General features: G+C 51.7%; 2 pseudogenes; both read left to right on the forward strand.

Moving 5' to 3' along the window:
• The first annotated feature begins 12,035 nt into the window (after positions 1 to 12,035).
• Positions 12,036 to 12,980, forward strand: LOC100459351 (small ribosomal subunit protein uS5-like; annotated as a pseudogene).
• Positions 12,981 to 16,487: 3,507 nt separating this feature from the next.
• Positions 16,488 to 17,180, forward strand: LOC100459974 (high mobility group protein B2-like; annotated as a pseudogene).
• Positions 17,181 to 18,701: the final 1,521 nt, after the last annotated feature.

Raw genomic sequence — 18,701 nt, forward strand, 5'->3', positions numbered from 1 at the left:
GTACCTCCTTTGGAAGGCTTTTGTGAGAATTTGGTAAGTTCTGGTATGTGTTAAGTGTTTGGAGTGGGGCTTGGGGTATGGTGAAGAGTTTATATTAAAAAAAAGAAAAAAAACCTTCAAGTCGGGCACAGTGGGGCATGCCTGTAATCCCAGCACTTTGGGAGGCCGAGGCGAGCAAATCACTTGAGGTGAGGAGTTAGAGATCTGCCTGGCCAACATGGTGAAACCCTGCCTCTAGTATAAACACAAAAATTAGCCAGGCGTGGTGGCGCATGCCTATAGTCCCAGCTACTCAAGAGGCTGAGGCAGGAGAATCTATTGAATCTGGGAGGCAGAGTTTGCAGTGAGCCGAGATCGCGCCATTGCACTCCAGCCTGGGCGACAGAGCCAGACTCCACCTCAAAAAAAAAAAAAAAAAACAAGAAACAAGAATCATGTGGTTGCAAGTGACAGAAATTGAAACTATAACTAGCTCCTTTTTAAAAAACAGGAATTTTTTGCTCATGGAACTGAAAGATTTAGGGATAGATCTAACTCAAGGCCACCCCTCTCAGCACTGTTGATGTTCTGGAAAGGACCATTCACTAGGGTGGGGGCCGTCCTGGGCACACAGGGTGCTCAGCAATGACCCTAGCCTCCACCCAGTCAACGTCCGTAGAGTCCCCACCCGGTCATGGTGACCAAAAATATCTCCAGACATGGCTGAGTGTCCCCTGGGGGTGTAATCACCCTTGTTTGAGCCCTACTGGTCTGGCGGGTTTCAGACACAGCTGGATCCAGGATGCTCAATGAGTGTCACAAGGATGTGTCCAATTCTCCATCTCTTAGCGTTGCCATCCCCTCTCTTGGCTTTTTTCTTTTCTTTTCCTTTCTTTTTTTATTTTTTTGAGACAGAGTCTCGCTCTGTCACCTCTGCTGGAGTGCAATAACGTGACCTGAGCTCACTGCAACCTCTGCTTCCCAGGTTCAAGCGATTCTCCTGCCTCAGCCTCCCGAGTAGCTAGGATTACAGGTGTGCGACATCATGTCTGGCTAATTTTTGTATTTTTAGTAGAGATGGGCTTTTGCCATGTTGGCCAGGCTGGTCTTGAACTCCTGACCTCAGGTGATCCACCCACCATGACCTCCCAAAGTGCTGGGATTACAGGCGTGAGCCACCGCGCCCGGCCTCTCTTGTTTTTTTTTTCTTCAACAGACTTTGCCTTTGTGGGGAAAAGGTGATGCCACAAGCCCCAAATCTCATCTGCTCATCATCTTAACAGCCCTGGCAGGAGTCAACACCTCTTCCCAAGGTGGGGGCACCAAAGTGCCAGGGAGGTTCTCATTCGCCCAGCCTGGGTCACGTGTCCTGGTTGAACCAAGGGCTGTGGCCTGGTAAGGGGATGCCCAGATTGCGAGGCTGGGATCACATGGTTGTATGGAGTGAGCCAATTGGGTGAAAACTCATGGTCGGGATGGGCGTGGTGGCTCACGACTGTAATCCCAGCACTTTGGGAGGCCGAGGTGGGCAGATCACGAGGTCAAGAGATGAGACCATCCTGGACAACATGGTGAAACTTTGTTTCTACTAAAAATACAAAAATTAGCTGGGCGTGGTGTCGCAGCCTGTAATTCCGGCTACTCGGGAGGCTGAGGCAGGAGAATCACTTGAACCCGGGAGGCGGAGCTTGCAGTGAGCCGAGATCGTGCCACTGCACTCCCAGCCTGAGCGACAGAGCAAGACTCTGTCTCAAAAAAAAAAAAAAGTACAAAACATGAGCCAGGCATGGTGACGCACACCTGTGGTCCCAGCTACTAGAGAGGCTGAGGAGGGAGAATCTCTTGAACCAAGGAGGTGGAGGTTGCAGTGAGCTGAGCTTACACCACTGCCCTCCGGCCTGGGTGACAGGGTAAGACTCTGTCTCAAAAAAAAAAAAAAGGGCCGAGTGTGGTGGCTCACGCCTGTAATCCCGACACTTTGGGAGGCCGAGGCAGGTGGATCACGAAGTCAGGAGTTCAAGACCAGCCTGGCCAAGTTGGTGAAACCCTGTCTCTACTAAAAATACGAAAATTAGCTGGGCATGGTGGCGGATGCCCGTAATCCGAGCTACTCGGGAGGCTGAGGCAGAGAATTGCTTGATCCTGGGAGGCAGAGGTTGCAGTGAGCTGAGATTGCGCCACTGCACTCCAGCCTGGGCAACACAGTGAGACTCTCCTTCTCAAAAAAAAAAAACAGGCCGGGCACGGTCGCTCATGCCTGTAATCCCAGCACTTTGGGTGGCTGAGGCTGGTGGATCACAAGGTCAGGAGATCGAGACCATCCTGGCTAACACGGTGAAACCCCGTCTCTACCAAAAAATACAAAAAATTAGCTGGGCGTGGTGGCGGGCGCCTGTAGTCCCAGCTACTCGGGAGGCTGAGGCAGGAGAATGGCGTGAACCTGGGAGGCGGAGCTTGCAGGGAGCCAAGATGGCGCCACTGCACTCCAGCCTGGACGACAGAGCTAGACTCTGTCTCAAATAAAAAGGAAATAATAATAATAACAAAAAACAAAAACAAAAAAACACACCTCTACGGACAGAGGCATGATTGGCAGGAGTGGGATAGTAGTGGGCAAAGAAGGCCCAGCTGTGCTAAGCAGGCCACCCATCCCATGGAAGGGCTGGCATGGAGGCAGCACCAGTAGACATCAGAGGATGAATGAGTGGGATCCAGTGCTGCTCAGTGAATACATGTGGGTTGTTTTGTTTTTGTTTTTGTTTTTTTTGAGACACAGTCTTGCTCTGTCGCACAGGCTGGGGTGCAGTGGCGCGATCTCGGCTCACTGCAACCTCCGCCTCCCGGGTTCAAGCAATTCTCCAGCCTCAGCTTCCCGAGTAGCTGGGATTACAGGCACCTGCCACCATATCCGGCTACTTTTTTGTATTTTCATTTGTTTGTTTATTTGTTTGTTTGTTTTGAAATGGAGTCTCACTCTGTCGCCCAGGCTGGAGTGCAGTGGCATGATCTTAGCTCACTGCAACCTTCGCTTCCCAAGTTCAAGCGATTCTCCTGCCTCAGCCTCCAGAGTAGTTGAGATTACAGGTGCGCACCACCACACCCGGCTAATTTTGTATTTTTAGTAGAGGCGAGGTTTGTCATGTTGGTCAGGCTGGTCTCAAACTCCTGACCTCAAGTGATCTGCCCGCCTCAGCCTCCCAAAGTGCAGGGATTATAGGCATGAGCCACCACGCCCAGCCTCTTTTTTTCTTTTTCTTTTTGAGACAGGGTTTCACTTTGCCAGGCAGGCTGGAGGGCAGTGGCGCAAACACGGCTCACTGCAGTCTCTGCCTCCCAGGATCAAGGGATCCTCCCACCGCAGCCTCCTGAGTAACTGGGATTACAGGCACAAGCCACCATGCCCAGGTAATAGTTTTAAGGTTTTTTTTTTAGTAGAGATGGGGATCTCACTATGTTGCTCAGCCTGGTCTTAAACTCCTGGCCTCAAGTGATCTTCCCCCCTCAGCCTCCCAAAACCTTGGGATTACTGGGTGAGCCCCCATGCCCAGCCAGTGGCTGCTTGCACTGGCTGGCCTCCAAAGCAGAAAGTATTTGCTCCCTGGCCCTTAACAGAATAGGTGGGCTGACCCCTGCTCTATGTGGTTCTTTGTCCCTGGGCAAGGATTCAGGGACATCTCAGAGCCACTGGGGTCTCATTGGTAAAGTGGTGGTGGATGGTATGGAGGAACTTTAGCCCTGGACGAGAAACTTTAGGTCAGTCTATGTCAGCCATTGTTACTATCAGCCTTCAGGTCGTCTGGGCTGGGAGGTCTCCTCCCTCTTCCTCCAGGCACCGGTAGGAGCAGGCAGTCACACCTTCCTGTGTGTGAGAACCACAGCAGAACCTTCTAAGCACCTCTCAAGTCGGGTGAGTCAGCAGAGGCCTGCAGACAGGGTTGATGGGGGCAGGGTGTGGGGATGTGGGGGACCCAGACAGGGGGCCAGCAAAGGCTGTTCGGAGGAGGTGACCATTAAGCTATGACCTGAATGAGTGAACGAGGCGGTTATTTTATTTTTTTGAGACGGAGTTTCGCTCTTGTCGCCCAGGCTGGAGTGCAATGGCGCAATCTGGGCTCACTGCAACCTCCACCTCCTGAGTTCAAGTGATTCTCCTGCCTCAGCCTCCTGAGTAGCTGGGATTACAGGCGGCCGCCACCATGCACAGCTGATTTTGTATTTTTAGTAGTGATGGGGTTTCTCCACGTTGGCCAGGCTGGTCTCCAACTCCTGACCTCAGGTGATCCGCCTGCCTTGGCCTCCCAAAGTGCTGGGATTAACAGGCATGAGCCACCGCGCCCCGCAACTTCAAGTGATTCTTGAAGGAGACAGTTATGTGGGTCCATGGGGAGGAGCCTTTGAGGTGGCAGGAGGGAACCAGCCCTGATGAGGGAAGATTAAAGGACAGTGGGGCTGGGGATGGTGGCCCATACCTGTGTTTGCAGCACTTTGGGAAGCTGAGGCAGGAGGATCACTAGAGCCCAAGAGTTCAAGATTAGCCTGGCCTACAAAAAAATATTTAAAAATTTGCTGGGTGTGAGAGGCTGAAGTCAGAGGATCACCTGAGCCCAGGGAGGTGGAGGCTGCAGTGAGTGGTAATCATGCCACTGCACTTCAGCCTGGGGGACAGAGTGAGACCCTGTCTGAAAAAAAAAATTGGGCCAGGTGCGGTGGCTCATGCCTGTAATCCCAGCACTTTGGGAGGCCAAGGCGGGCAGATCATGAGGTCAGGAGCTCGAGACCAGCCTGACCAACATGGTGAAACCCCGTCTCTACTAAAAATACAAAAATTAGCTGAGCGCAGTGGCAAGTGCCTGTAATCCCAGCTACTCAGGAGGCTGAAGCAAGAGAATCGCTTGAACCCGGGAGGCGAGGTTGCAGTGAGCCGGGGTTGCACCATAGCACTCCAGCCTGGGTGACAGAGCGAGACTCCGTCTCAAAAGAAAAAATGAAAATAAAAAAATAAAGCCAGACGCAATGGCTCATGCTTATAATCCCAGCACTTTGGGAGGCTGAGGCGGGCGGATCACCTGAGGTCGGGAGTTGGAGACCAGCCCGACCAACATGGAGAAACCCCATCTGTACAAAAAATATAAAATTAGCCAGGCATGGGGGCACATGCCTGTAATCCCAGCTATTCAGGAGGCTGAGGCAGGAGAATTGCTTGAACCCAGGAGGTGGAGGTTGCAGTGAGCCGAGGTCGCGCCATTGCACTCCAGCCTGGGCAACAAGAGCAAAAATCCCATCTCAAATAAATAAATAAATAAATAAATAAATAAATAATAAAAATTAAAAAGGGTGGGCATGATGGCTCAAGCCTGTAATCCCAGCATTTTGAGAGGCCGAAGCAGGTGGATCACTTGAGGTCAGGAGTTCGAGACCAGCCTGGCCAACATGCAGAAACCCCGTCTCTACTAAAAATACAAAAAATAAAATAAAATAAAATAAGCCAGGTGTGGTGGTGGGTGCCTGTCATCCCAGCTAATTGGGAGGCTGAAGCAGGAGAATCACTTGAACTGGGGAGACGGAGGTTGCAGTGAGCCAAGATAGCTCCACTGCACTTTAACCCAGTGAGTTAAAGATAGAGTGAGACTATACGTCAAAAAAAAGGACATTATTAGAGTTGGAAGAAAATGACCACAGGCCCAGGGTTCCACGGTCCAGACCACCACACACAACTGATGCAGGATATAACCGAGTCATTCCATCCCAGGTAATACCCAAGTACCCATGGGAGGATCAACACTCACGGAAAAGCCTATGTACAAATTTCATAGTAGCAAACGCTTCTCTTATGCTTTTTTTTTTTTTGAGACAGAGTCTTGCTCTGTCACCCAGGCTGAAGTGCAGTGGTGCAATCTCGGCTCACTGCAAGCTCTGCCTGCCCGGTTCAAGCAATTCTCCTGCTTCAGCCTCCTGAGTAGCTGGGACTACGGGCGCACGCCACTGCGAGGCTAATTTTTTGTATTTTTAGTAGAGACGGGGTTTCACTGTGTTAGCCAGGATGGTCTCGATCTCCTGACCTCATGATCTACCCGCCTTGGCCTCCCAAAGTGCTGGGATTACAGGCGTGAGCCACCGAGCCTGGACACGTCTGGCTAATTTTTTTGTATTTTTAGTAGAGACAAGGTTTTGCCATGTTCCCCATGCTGGTCTCAAACTCCTGGGATCCAGTGATCCACCCGCCTTAGCCTCCCAGCGTGCTGGGATTACAGGTGTAAGCTACTGTGCCCGGCCCAAATTGTCTAATTTTTAAAAATAGTTTCTGGGTTATGGATCTGAATAAAGCCTGCAATTAGTGAACAGTTTATAAACCTCTTGCGTGCTTTTTATTTATTTTTATTTATTTATATATATTTTTTGAGACAGAGTCTTGCTCTGTCGCCCAGGCTGGAGTGCAGTGGTGCGATCTCAGCTCACTGCAACCTCCGCCTCCAGGGTTCAAGCGATTCTCCTGCCTCAGCCTCACGAGTAGCTGGGATTACAGGTACCTGCCAGTATGCCCGGCTAATTTTTGTATTTTTAGTAGAGATGGGGTTTTGCCATGTTGGCCAGGCTGGTCTCGAACTCCTGGCCTCAAGTGATCCTCCCTCCTGGCCCCGCACAGTGCTGGGATGACAGGCTGAGCCACCTCACCGGCCTCTTATGTGCCTTTTAATCTGTAGGCTCGCCCTCCCTCTCTCTTTCTGTGGTTTGTTTTTGTTTTGTTTTTTTCTTTTGTATGAAACCCAGTTGTTTTTCCTGTTAAGTTTCCCACAGTCTAGAATTTGCTGATTTTTTTTTCTGTGATAATTTAAGTTTTTGAATAGTGATGCATTCCCTTGTCGTAAAACTGAATAGTCAAAAGCATACCCAGACTGCAGCCGCTGGGGAAAAGAGTGTGGTAGCTCCGCAAGAAGTTAAACGGAGGCCGGGTACGGGGACGGATGCCTGCAACCTCAGCACGCTGGGAGGCCGAGGCGGGAGGATCACTTGAGGTCAGGACTTTGAGACCAGCCTGACTAACATAGCAAGACTCTATCTCTACAAAAAATACAAAAAAATTAGCTAGGCATGGTTAACTGCTATTTTTGTCAAGATGGGTTATTACTATGTTGCCCAGGCTGGTTTCAAACTCCTGTCCTCAACTGATCCTCCTGACTCAGAAGGATCAACTTAGCCCAGGAGTTCAACATAGCGAGACCCTGTCTCTACAAAAGAAATGTTAAAAAAATTAACCAGGCCTGGTGGCATGCACCTGCACTCCCAGCTACTTGTGAGGCTGAGGTGGGAGGACTGTTTGAGCCATGGAGTCTGAGGCTGCTAATGATTACACCACTGCACCTGGAACCTGGGCCTCTCCCGTCTGTAACCCAGGCCCTCACCTACACTGTCAGTCCCTCCACCTGGAACTTGTAGAACTTACCCGTAACCCCAGCCTTCACCTGAAACCCCAGTCCCACACCTGGAACCCAGTCCCCCACCTGGAACCCAGGACCCCACCTGGAACCTGGGCCTCCCCAACCTGTAACCCAGGCCCTCACCTGGAACCTGGGGCCCCCACCTAGAACCTGGGCCTCTGTGATCTGTAACCCAGGCCCTCACCTGGAACCTGGGGCTCTGTGGAAACTGTGGCACTCACATGTAAACCTGGCCTCCACCTGAAACCCCAGCCCCCCACCTGTAATCCAGCTTGGGTGAGAGAGCAAGATCCTGTCTCAAAAAAAAAAAAAAAAAAAAAAAAAAAACAGCCCAGCACAGTGGCTCACGCCTGTAATCCCAGCACTTTGGGAGGCCGAAGCAGGTGGATCACAAGATCAGGAGTTCAAGACTAGCCTGGCCAATATGGTGAAAACACGTCTCTAATAAAAATATAAAAATTAGCCAGGCGTGGTGGCGCGTGCCTGTAGTCCCAGCTACTCGGGAGGCTGAGGCAGGAGAATCCCTTGAACCGGGAGACAGAGGTTGCAGTGAGCCGAGATCGCGCCACTGCTCTCTAGCCTGGGCAACAGAGCAAGACTCCGTTTCAAAAAAAAAAAAGGGAATAAATGTCATGTTACATATATTTTATCAGAATTCTAAAATATGTTTCGTGGCAGGGCACAGTGCCTCACGCCTGTATTCCCAGCACTTTGGGAGTCTCGCTCTGTCCCCAAGCTGGAGAGCAGTGGTGCGATCTCGGCTCACTGCAACCTCTACCTCCCGGGTTCAAGAGATTCTCCTGCCTCAGCCTCCCGAGTAGCTGGGACTACAGGCGCCCGCCACCATGCCCGGCTAATTGTTTGTATTTTTAGTAGAGACGGGGTTTCACCGTGTTAGCCAGGATGGTCTCGATCTCCTGAGCCCGTGATCTGCCTGCCTTGGCCTCCCAAAGTGCTGTGATTACAGACGTGAGCCACCGCGCCCGGCCTATTATTTTTTACTTTTTTTTTTTTTTTTGAGATGGAGTCTTGCTCTATTGCTCAGGCTGGAGTGCAGTGGCATGATCTCGGCTCACTGCAACCACCGCCTTCCAGGTTCAAGCAATTCTCCCGCCTCAGCCTCCCGAGTAGCTGGGATTACAAGCGCCCGCCCCCACGCCCGGCTAATTTTTGTATTTTTAGTAGAGATGGGGTTTCGCCATGTTGGCCAGGCCAGTCCCGAACTCCTGACCTCAGGTGATCCGCCCGCCTCGGCCTCCCAAAGTGCTGCGATTACAGGCGCGAACCACCGCGCCCGGCCTATTTTTCACTTTTTTTTTTTTTTAGCCGAATGTGGCGTGGACGGCTGTCGGATTATTTGCAGCGGATCCTATATGTCCCCTCCTCCTGCCTCTTGCCCTGCGCTCCTGAAGGGGCCTCCGGACCCGGAGGATCTCACCGCGGGGCGGGGTCCAGCGCGAGGGGGCTCGGCCCTGCGGGCAGCCTCGCGCACGCGCACTCAAGCCGGACGCGGGCCTCTCCGCCGCAGCCCGCGCCCGCCCCCTGGCGGCCACAGCGGTCCACACACACCCCTGGCCCCTTTTCTATCCGCGACCGGATTCCTGGCCGGGGTCTAGGAAAGACCCCTCTGGCTGCTGCGGGGCCAGTGGGTGCGAGGCTCGACCCCACTCCATTGCGTGGGGGGCTGAGCTAGGTCCGTGAAGCGGGGCGGTTGCGATCAAGGCCCCGACTTTTAGACCACTAGTGGAGGAGGGACACTGGGGTCTGCGGCCAGAGAGAGGACTCGCGGGCATTTCTCCGCAGGGTGGGGGTGAACGGGGGCCTGGGCATCGGAGCCGGGGGAAACGTGGGGCCAGCGAGGGGGTCTAGGGGAAGAAATGGTGGGAGAGCTCCTGCCCTGCAGGCTGCAGGGGAGGATCTATGTGTTTGGGGGGAGTCATGGGTGGGTAGAAGAGATGACAGGTGACAGCCTGGAGGAAGAGATGGAGAGGAGGCCTGAGCCCTGGGCGGGGCTGGCAGAAGCCCCCACCTATAACTTGGGACCTCTGAACCTGAAACTCAGCCCCCACCTGGGACCTGGGCCTCTCCCATCTGTAACCCAGGCCCTCACCTAGAACCTGGGACCTCTGAACCTGGAACCCAGCCCCCACCTGGGGCCTGGGACCTCCACCAGGAACTTGTGCCCCCTCTTTGGAACTCTGGCCTTCACCTGAAAACCCAGTTACGGGCCGGGCGCGGTGGCTTACGCCTGTAATCCCAGCACTTTGGGAGGCTGAGGCGGGCAGATCACGAGGTAAGGAGATCAAGACCATCCTGGCTAACACCGTGAAACCCCATCTCTACTAAAAATACAAAAAAATTAGCCAGGCGTGGTGGCGGGCACCTGTAGTCCCAGCTACTCGGGAGGCTGAGGCAGGAGAATGGCATGAATCCGGGAGGTGGAGCTTGCAGTGAACCGAGATTGCGCCACTGCACTCCAGCCTGGGCAACAAAGCAAGATACCATCTCAAAAAAAAAAAAAAAGAAAGAAAACCCAGTTCCCCACCTAGAACCCAGGCCCCGACCTGAAACCTAGGCCCCTCCACTTGTAACCAGGGACCCCCACCTAGTACCTGGGTCTCTCCCATCTGTAACCCAGGCCTCCACCTAGAACCTTGGCCCCTGCAACTGTAACCTCGGGTTCCTACCAGGAACCTGAGGCCCTCATCTGTAACCTGCAGCCCCCACCTGGAGCCTGGGCATCTCCCATCTGTAACCCAGGCCCTCACCTAGAACCTGGGCCCCTGCAACTGTAACCTGTGGCACTCACTGTAACCCCGGCCTTCACCTGAAACCCCAGTTCCGCACCTGTAAACCTACACCCCGCCTGGAACCTGGGCCTCCCCAACCTATAATTGAGGCCCTCACCTGTAACTTAAGCCCACACTTGTAACCTGGGGCTCTCTGTTATAACTCGGGGCCCCCACCCATAAGCCAGTTCCCTTAACAGAACCTGCAGTTTGGTGAGGATGAGAGAATGCAGAGAAAGCATTTTCCCCAGGACTACCATAAATAGTCATAAGCATCACTTTTTCCTATTACCATAGCATTACCATTTTTCACAGTTTACCCATCCGAGGTCACTCTGCCTCTTTTTCACTTTATTTATTTTTATTTTTATTTTTTCGAGGTGGAGTCTCGCTCTGTCGCCCAGGCTGGAGTGCAGTGGCGCGATCTCAGCTCACTGCAAGCTCTGCCTCCCAGGTTTATACCATTCTCCTGCCTCAGCCTCCCGAGTAGCTGGGACTACAGGCGCCTGCCACCACGCCCGGCTAAATTTTGCATTTTTTAGTAGAGACGGGGTTTCACCATGTTAGCCAGGATGGTCTCAGTCTCCAGACCTCGTGATCTGCCCGCCTCAGCCTCCCAAAGTGCTGGGATTACAGGCGTGAGCTACCGCACCCAGCTCACTCTGCCTCTTTATATCCAGAGTGTCATCAAATTTACGAATTCAAGGCCAGGCTTAGTGGCTCATGCCTGTAATCCCAGCTCTTTGGGAGGCCGAGGTAGGCGGATCACTTGATGTCAGAAGTTCGAGACCAGCCTGGGCAACATGGTGAAACTCCGTCTTTACTAAAAATACAAAAATTAGCTGGGCATGGTGGTGGGCACCTGTAATCCCAGCTACTCAGGAGGCTGAGACAGGAGAATGGCTTGAACCCAGGAGGCAGAGTTTGCAGTGAACCAAGATTGCGTCACTGCACTCCAGCCTGGGCGACAGAGCAAGACTCTGTCTCAAAAAAAGAAAAACATAGGCCGGGCACGGTGGCTCACGCCTGTAATCCCAGCACTTCGGGAGGCCGAGGCGGGCGGATCATAAGGTCAGGACTTCAAGACCAACCTGGCCAATATGGTGAAATCCCGTCTCTACTAAAAATACAAAAAAACTAGCCAGGCGTGGTGGCGCACGCTTATAATCCCAGTTACTCGGGAAGCTGAGGCAGGAGAATCGCTTGAACCCAGGAGGCGGAGGTTGCAGTGAGCTGAGATTATGCCACTGCACTCCAGCCTGGACGATAGAGGAAGACTACATCTAAAATAAATACATAAATAAAAATATGTATATATCTATGAGTTCGGTGGGGATTCATACAATAGTGCATCTCATTCCCAACCGTGTCTTATCTTTGATGACAGGGTCATTGTTAATCCTCCATCCAGAGAAATGGGAAGTTAGAGGCCAGGACCTCCCAGCTGAAGATTTCTGTGGGACAAAGGGCTGGGCCAGAGAAAAGGGCCCTGCAGGAGACCCTTAGAATAGCCGCTGGGGGACTCGGGCCCCACAGTGCCAGGAAGGACCCTTTGATCTGGTTCCCCCATATGATCCGGTTCCGTGCTGGCCCAGCCTGGCCTGGGTTGGATGCCTGCTCCGATGCCCAAAGCCCCGTCACCCTGAAGCAAATGGAGCCGGCATCCTGAATGAGACTCCTGGGGGCTCCAGGGCTCTCCAGGTGGGAGTCCCAGAGCCACCAGGAACCTGGAGTGTAGTCCTGGGCAGGGAGCTTGCTCTCTGCCAGCTGCAGTGGGCTCACCTGTGAGGGAGGATGTTAGAATAGTTCTTTTAAAAAAAAAATTTTCTTCTTTTCCGAAAAAACACCAAATGGCGGATGACGCCGGTGCAGCGGGGGGGCCCGGAGGCCCTGGTGGCCCTGGGATGGGGAACCGCGGTGGCTTCCGCGGAGGTTTCGGCAGGGGCATCCGGGGCCGGGGTCGCGGCCGGGGACGGGGCCGGGGCTGAGGCCGCGGAGCTCGCGGAGGCAAGGCCGAGGATAAGGAGTGGATGCCCATCACCAAGTTGGGCCGCTTGGTCAAGGACATGAAGATCAAGTCTCTGGAGGAGATCTATCTCTTCTCCCTGCCCATTAAGGAATCAGAGATCATTGACTTCTTCCTGGGGGCCTCTCTCAAGGATGAGGTTTTGAAGATTATGCCGGTGCAGAAGCAGACCCATGCCGGCCAGCGCACCAGGTTCAAGGCGTTTGTTGCTATCGGGGACTACAATGGCCACGTCGGTCTGGGTGTTAAGTGCTCCAAGGAGGTGGCCACCGCCATCCGTGGGGCCATCATCCTGGCCAAGCTCTCCATTGTCCCCGTGCGCAGAGGCTACTGGGGGAACAAGATCGGCAAGCCCCACACCGTCCCTTGCAAGGTGACAGGCCGCTGCGGCTCTGTGCTGGTGCGCCTCATCCCTGCACCCAGGGGCACTGGCATCGTCTCCGCACCTGTGCCTAAGAAGCTGCTCATGATGGCTGGTATCGACGACTGCTACACCTCAGCCCGGGGCTGCACTGCCACCCTGGGTAACTTCGCCAAGGCCACCTTTGATGCCATTTCTAAGACCTACAGCTACCTGACCCCTGACCTCTGGAAGGAGACTGTATTTACCAAGTCTCCCTATCAGGAATTCACTGACCACCTCGTCAAGACCCACACCAGAGTCTCTGTGCAGCGGACTCAGGCTCCAGCTGTGGCTACAACATAGGATTTTTATACAAGAAAAAATAAAGTGAATTAAGTGTGAAAAAATAAAAATAAAAATAAATTTTTTTTTTTGAGACAGGATCTGGCTCTGTTGCCAGGCTGGAGTGCAGTGGCGTGATCATGGCTCACTGCAACCTCCACTTCCCGGGCTCAGGTGATCCTCCCACCTCAGCCTCCCAAGTAGCTGGGACCACAGGCGCCCGCCACCATGACTGGTGAGTTTTTATTTTTTGTTTTTTTTTGTTTTGTTTTGTTTTTGTTTTGAGACAGAGTCTCACTCTGTTGCCCAGGCTGGAGGGCAATGGCGCGATCTCGGCTCACTGCAACCTCCGCCTCCTAGATTCAGGCCATTCTCCTGCCTCAGCCTCCCGAGTAGCTGGGATTACAGGCGCCAGCCACCACGCCCGGATAATTTTGTATTTTTAGTAGAGACGGGGTTTCACCGTCTCTTTTCAATAGAGACAGGGTCTTGCTCTGTTGCCCAGACTGGAGTGTAGTGACATAATCCCAGCTCACTGCAGCCTCAAACTCCCAGCCTCTATTGATCCTCCTGCCTCAGCCTCCTGAGTAGCTGGGACTACAAGCGTGGGCCACTGCTCCTGGTCTATTTTTTTTTGAGACGGAGTCTCTCTCTGTCGCCCAGGCTGGAGTGCAGTGGCGCGATCTCGGCTCACTGCAAGCTCCGCCTCCCGGGTTCACGCCATTCTCCTGCCTCAGCCTCCCGAGTAGCTGGGACTACAGGCGCCTGCCACCGCGCCCAGCTAATTTTTTGTATTTTTAGTAGAGATGGGGTTTCACCGTGTTAGCCAGGATGGTCTCGATCTCCTGACCTCGTGATCTGCCCGCCTCGGCCTCCCAAAGTGCTGGGATTACAGGCGTGAGCCACCGCACCCAGCCTTTTTTTTTTTTGAGATGGAGTCTCACTCTGTCACCCAGGCTGGAGTGCAGAGGCACAATCTCAGCTCACTGCAACCTCTACTTCCTGGTTCAAGCAATTCTCCTGCCTCAGCCTTCCAAGTAGCTGGGATTACAGGCGTGCACCACTATGCCTGGCTAAATTTTGTATTTTTTAAGTAGAGACAGGCTTTCACCATGTTGCCCAGGCTGGTCTGGAACTCTTGGCCTCAAGGGATCCGCCCACCTCGGCCTCCCAAAGTGATGGGATTACAGGCATGAACCACCGTGCCTGGCCCTAGTTTCACTTTTTGACTCTTGTGAATAACGCCGTTTCGAAAATTCATGCGTGTTTGTGTGAACAGGTTTCTAGTTCTCTTGGACATATATCTTGGGGTGGAATTGCCAGGACATATAGCAACTCTACGTTTAAAATTTTGACTCTTTTCCAAAGGGGTTGCCCCACTTATGAGAATTCTGGTTTCTCCACATCCTCACCAATACTTGTTATGGTCCATTTTTTTTTGTTATTTATATATTTTATCTATTTTTATCTATATTTTATCTATTTTTATTTTTTTGAGACAGAGTCTTGCTCTGTCACCAGGTTGGAGTGCAGTGGCGTGATCTCCACTCACTGCAACCTCTGTCTCCCGGGTTCAAGTGATTCTCCTGCCTCAGCCTCCCAAGTACCTGGGATTAGAAGGGTGCGCCACCACGCCCAATTTTTGTATTTTTAGTAGAGCGGGGTTTCGCCACGTTGGCCAGGATGGTCTTGATCTCATGACCTCGTGATCCGCCCGCCTCGGCCTCCCAAAGTGCTGGGATTACAGGCGTGAGCCACTGCACCTGGCCTGTTATTTATGTATTTATTTTTTTTGAGACAAGGTCTTGCTATGTTGCCCAGGCTGGCCTCAAACTCCTAGGCTCAAGAGATCCTCCCAAAGTTCTGGGACTACAGGCGTGAGCCACTGTGTGTGGCCCTGAAGTGGTTAATTTTAATAATACATTTACTTTAGCCTAACATATCCAAAATTACATCATTTCAACATGCACTCATTATTAAAATTATTAATGAGATATTTTATTTTATTTTTATTTATTTATTTTTTTGAGACGGAGTCTCGCTCTGTCACCCAGGCTGGAGTGCAGTGGCGTGATCTTGGTTCACTGCAAGTTCCGCCTCCTGGGTTCACGCCTTTCTCCTGCCTCAGCCTCCCAAGTAGCTGGGACTACAGGCGCCCGCCACCACACCCAGCTAATTTTTTTTTTTTTGTATTTTTAGTAGAGACGGGGTTTCACTGTGTTAGCCAGGATGGTCTCAATCTCCTAACCTCGTGATCCGCCAGCCTTGGCCTCCCAAACTGCATTTTTATTTATTTTTGAGACGGAATCTCACTCTGTCGCCCAGGCTGGAGTCAGTGGCGCAATCTCAGCTCACGGCAACCTCTGCCTCCCAGGTTCAGGCGATTCTCCTGCCTCAGCCTCCTGAGTAGCTGGGATTACAGGTGCCCGCCACAATGCCCGGCTAATTTTTGTATTTTTAGTAGAGACCAGGTTTCATCACGTTGGCCAGGATGGTCTCGAACTCCTGACCTCGTGATCAGCCCACCTCGGCCTCCTAAAGTGCTGGGATTACAGGCGTGAGCTACCGTGTCTGGCCAGTGAGGTATTTTATTTGTGCCTTTTTTTTTTTTTTTTTTTTGAGACAGAGTCTCGCTGTGTCGCCCAGGCTGGAGTGCAGTGGCACGATCTTGGCTCACTGCAACCTCTGCCTCCCAGGTTCAAGCGATTCTCTTACCTCAGCCTCCCGAGTAGCTGGGATTACAGGTGGGCGCCACGACGCCTGGCTAGTTTTTGTATTTTTAGTAGAGACAGGGATTTTACCATGTTGCCCAGGCTGGTCTTGAACTCTTGACCTCAGGTGATCGCCTGCCTTAGCCCCCCAAAGTGCTGGGATTACAGGCAAGTGCCGCCATACCAGGCCCATTTTTTTTTCTTTCGAGACGGAGTCTCGTTGTTGTTGTCCAGGCTGGAGTGCAATGGCAAGATCTCAGCTCCCTGCTACCTCCGCCTCCCAGATTCCAGTGATTCTCCTGCCTCAGCCTCCCAAGTAGCTGAGATTACAGGCGCCTGCCACCACGCCCAGCTAATTTTTGTATTTTTAGTAGAGACGGTTTTACCACGTTGGCCAGACTGGTGTGAAACTCCTGACCTCGGGTGATCCATCTGCCTGGGCCTCCCAAAGTGCTGGGATTACAGGTGTGAACTACTGTGCCTGGCAGGCCCATTTTTTTCTTTCCTAACTTTGGAAATTCAGTGTGTAGGCCAGGCATGGTGCCTCATGCCTGTAATCCCAGAATTTTGGGAGGCCGAGGCAGGTGGATCACCTGAGGTTAGGAGTTCGGGACCAGCCTGAACAATATGGTGAAACCCTGTCTCTATTGAAAATACAAAAATTATCCAGGCATGGTGGTGTTTGCCTGTAGTCCCAGCTACTCCAGAGGCTGAGACAGGAGAATTGCTTGAATCTGGGAAGCAGAGGTTGCAGTGAGTCAAGATCATGCCATTGCACTCCAGCCTGGGCAACAGAGTGAGACTCCGTCTCAAAAAAAAAAAAAGAGAGTCAGTGTGGAGGGAAGCGTCTCTGTTGGTCCGGCTGCTCTGCGGGACTCTGAGGAAAAGCTCGCACCAGGTGGACCCTGTTCTGTCACCATGGGTAAAGGAGACCCCAACAAACCAAGGGGCAAAATGTCCTCGTACGCCCTCTTCGTGCAGACCTGCCAGGAAGAGCAGAAGAAGAAACACCTGGACTCTTCCGTCAATTTCGTGGAATTCTCCAAGAAGTGTTTGGAGAGATGGAAAACCACGTCTGCAAAGGAGAAGTTGAAGTTTGAAGAGAAGGCAAAAAGTGACAAAGCTCGCTATGACAGGGAGATTAAAAATTACATTCCCCCGAAATGTAAGAAAGGATAAGAAAGGAAAGAGAAAGGATCACAATGCTCCTAAAAGGCCACCATCTGCCTTCTTCCTGTTTTGCTCTGAACATCGCCCAAAGATCAAAAGTGGACACCCAGGCCTATTTGTCGTGGAAACTGCAAAGAAACTGGGTGAAATGTGGTCTGGGCAGTCGGCCAAAGATAAACAACCATATGAACAGAAAGCAGTTAAGCTAGAGGAGAGATATGAAAAGGGTATTGCTCCATATCGTGCCAAGGGCAAAAGTGAAGCAGGAAAGAAGGGCTCAAAGAAGAACAAACCAGAAGATGAGGAGGAGGAGGAGGAGGAGGAGAAAGAGATGAAGAGGAGGAGGAAGAGGGTGAAGATGAAGAATAAATGGCTATCCTTTAATGATGCCTATGCAGTGTGCTTGTTTTGCTAAGAATGTGAATTCAAGTGCAGCTCAGTATTAGCTTCAGTATAAAACTGTACAGATTTTCGTATAGCTCATAAGATTCTCTGTACAGAAAATACTTTTCTTTTCTTTTTTTTTTTGAGACAGAGTTTCGCTCTTGTTGCCCAGGCTGGAGTGCAATGGCATGATCTCGGCTCACTGCAACCTCCGCCTCCTGGGTCCTGGTTCAAGCAGTTCTCCTGCCTCAGCCTCCTGAGTAGCTGGGATTACAGGCACATGCCACCACGCCGAGCTAATTTTTGTATTTTTAGTAGAGATGAGGTTTCACCATGTTGGCCAGGCTGGTTTCAAACTCCTGACCTCGTGATCCGCCCGCTTCGGCCTCCCAAAATACTGGGATTACAGGTGTGAGCCACCACGCCCTGCCTAATGTCCCTAAATATTTAACGGTTTTTAAAAAATTTATTGTGTATGGCAGCACAGCAAACTTGTAGGAATTAGTATCAACAGTACATTTTGCGTTTTTTAAGATGTTGCTTTTTTTTTTTTTTAACATTTTGTAATAAAATTATGTATATCAAAACAACAAAAAAAGAAATTCCGTGTGTAGTTCACACTCACAGCACATCTCCGTCCAGGCACTTGATAGAATGACTAGGAGGGGTTCTTGGAGGAGGTGGTCTTTGAGCGGAGAATCCATCTTCAAGGATTCTTTCTGTAATGGTCACCAAATATTTCCTGAGTCACTTCCATGTGTCCTGCATTTCTCTGAAGGGGCGTGGGACCTACCGATGCCAATTATCCAGCATTATCTCCAGATTCCAAGAAGTTGGGGTGTGAGCCAGCAATCAGTACAGAAAAGAGATATCAAAATAAGTTTGAGTTGGGGAGTGTTCCTTCATCTTCAGTTTTCTGGGAGAGATCTTTTTTTTTTTTTTTTTTTTTTGAGACGGAGTTTCGCTCTTGTTGCCCAGGCTGGAGTGCAATGGCACGATCTCGGCTCACCGCAACCTCCGCCTCTCGGGTTCAAGCGATTCTCCTCCCTCAGCCTTCTGAGTAGCTGGGATTACAGACATGCACCTGTAATCTCTACTAAAAATACAAAAATTAGCCGGGCGTGGTGGCGCACGACTGTAATCTCAGCTACTCGGGAGGCTGAGGCAGGAGAATCGCTTGAACTCAGGAGGCGGAGGTTGTAGCAAGATAGTTTGTTCCAGCTAAACAACCTGGCCCTAGTGCAGGAAAAGGTGGAAAGCACGGGGCTAGCACAGGAGGGTTCAATATTTTCAACCTTATCAAGCCATATTTTGGCAACTCTTGTTTTTCACCAGAAGCCCCCGCTGGGCTCCTCCCAGCGCTGTCCTGAGGCTTCCCCCATGAGTTCCGATAGGGCAGAGGCCGCCCTGAGCGTTTCTCTCTCCCCTGGTCCAAGAGTGGCTCAAAACAAGGATTTTTGACTGGAATTGGCCACTTTGAGTTACTTTTTGACCCTTGACCTCGCCCCAAAGGGGGATCCG

The sequence above is a fragment of the Pongo abelii genome, chromosome 20, assembly GCF_028885655.2.
Source record: "Pongo abelii isolate AG06213 chromosome 20, NHGRI_mPonAbe1-v2.0_pri, whole genome shotgun sequence".
In the NCBI taxonomy this organism is placed as follows: domain Eukaryota; kingdom Metazoa; phylum Chordata; class Mammalia; order Primates; family Hominidae; genus Pongo; species Pongo abelii.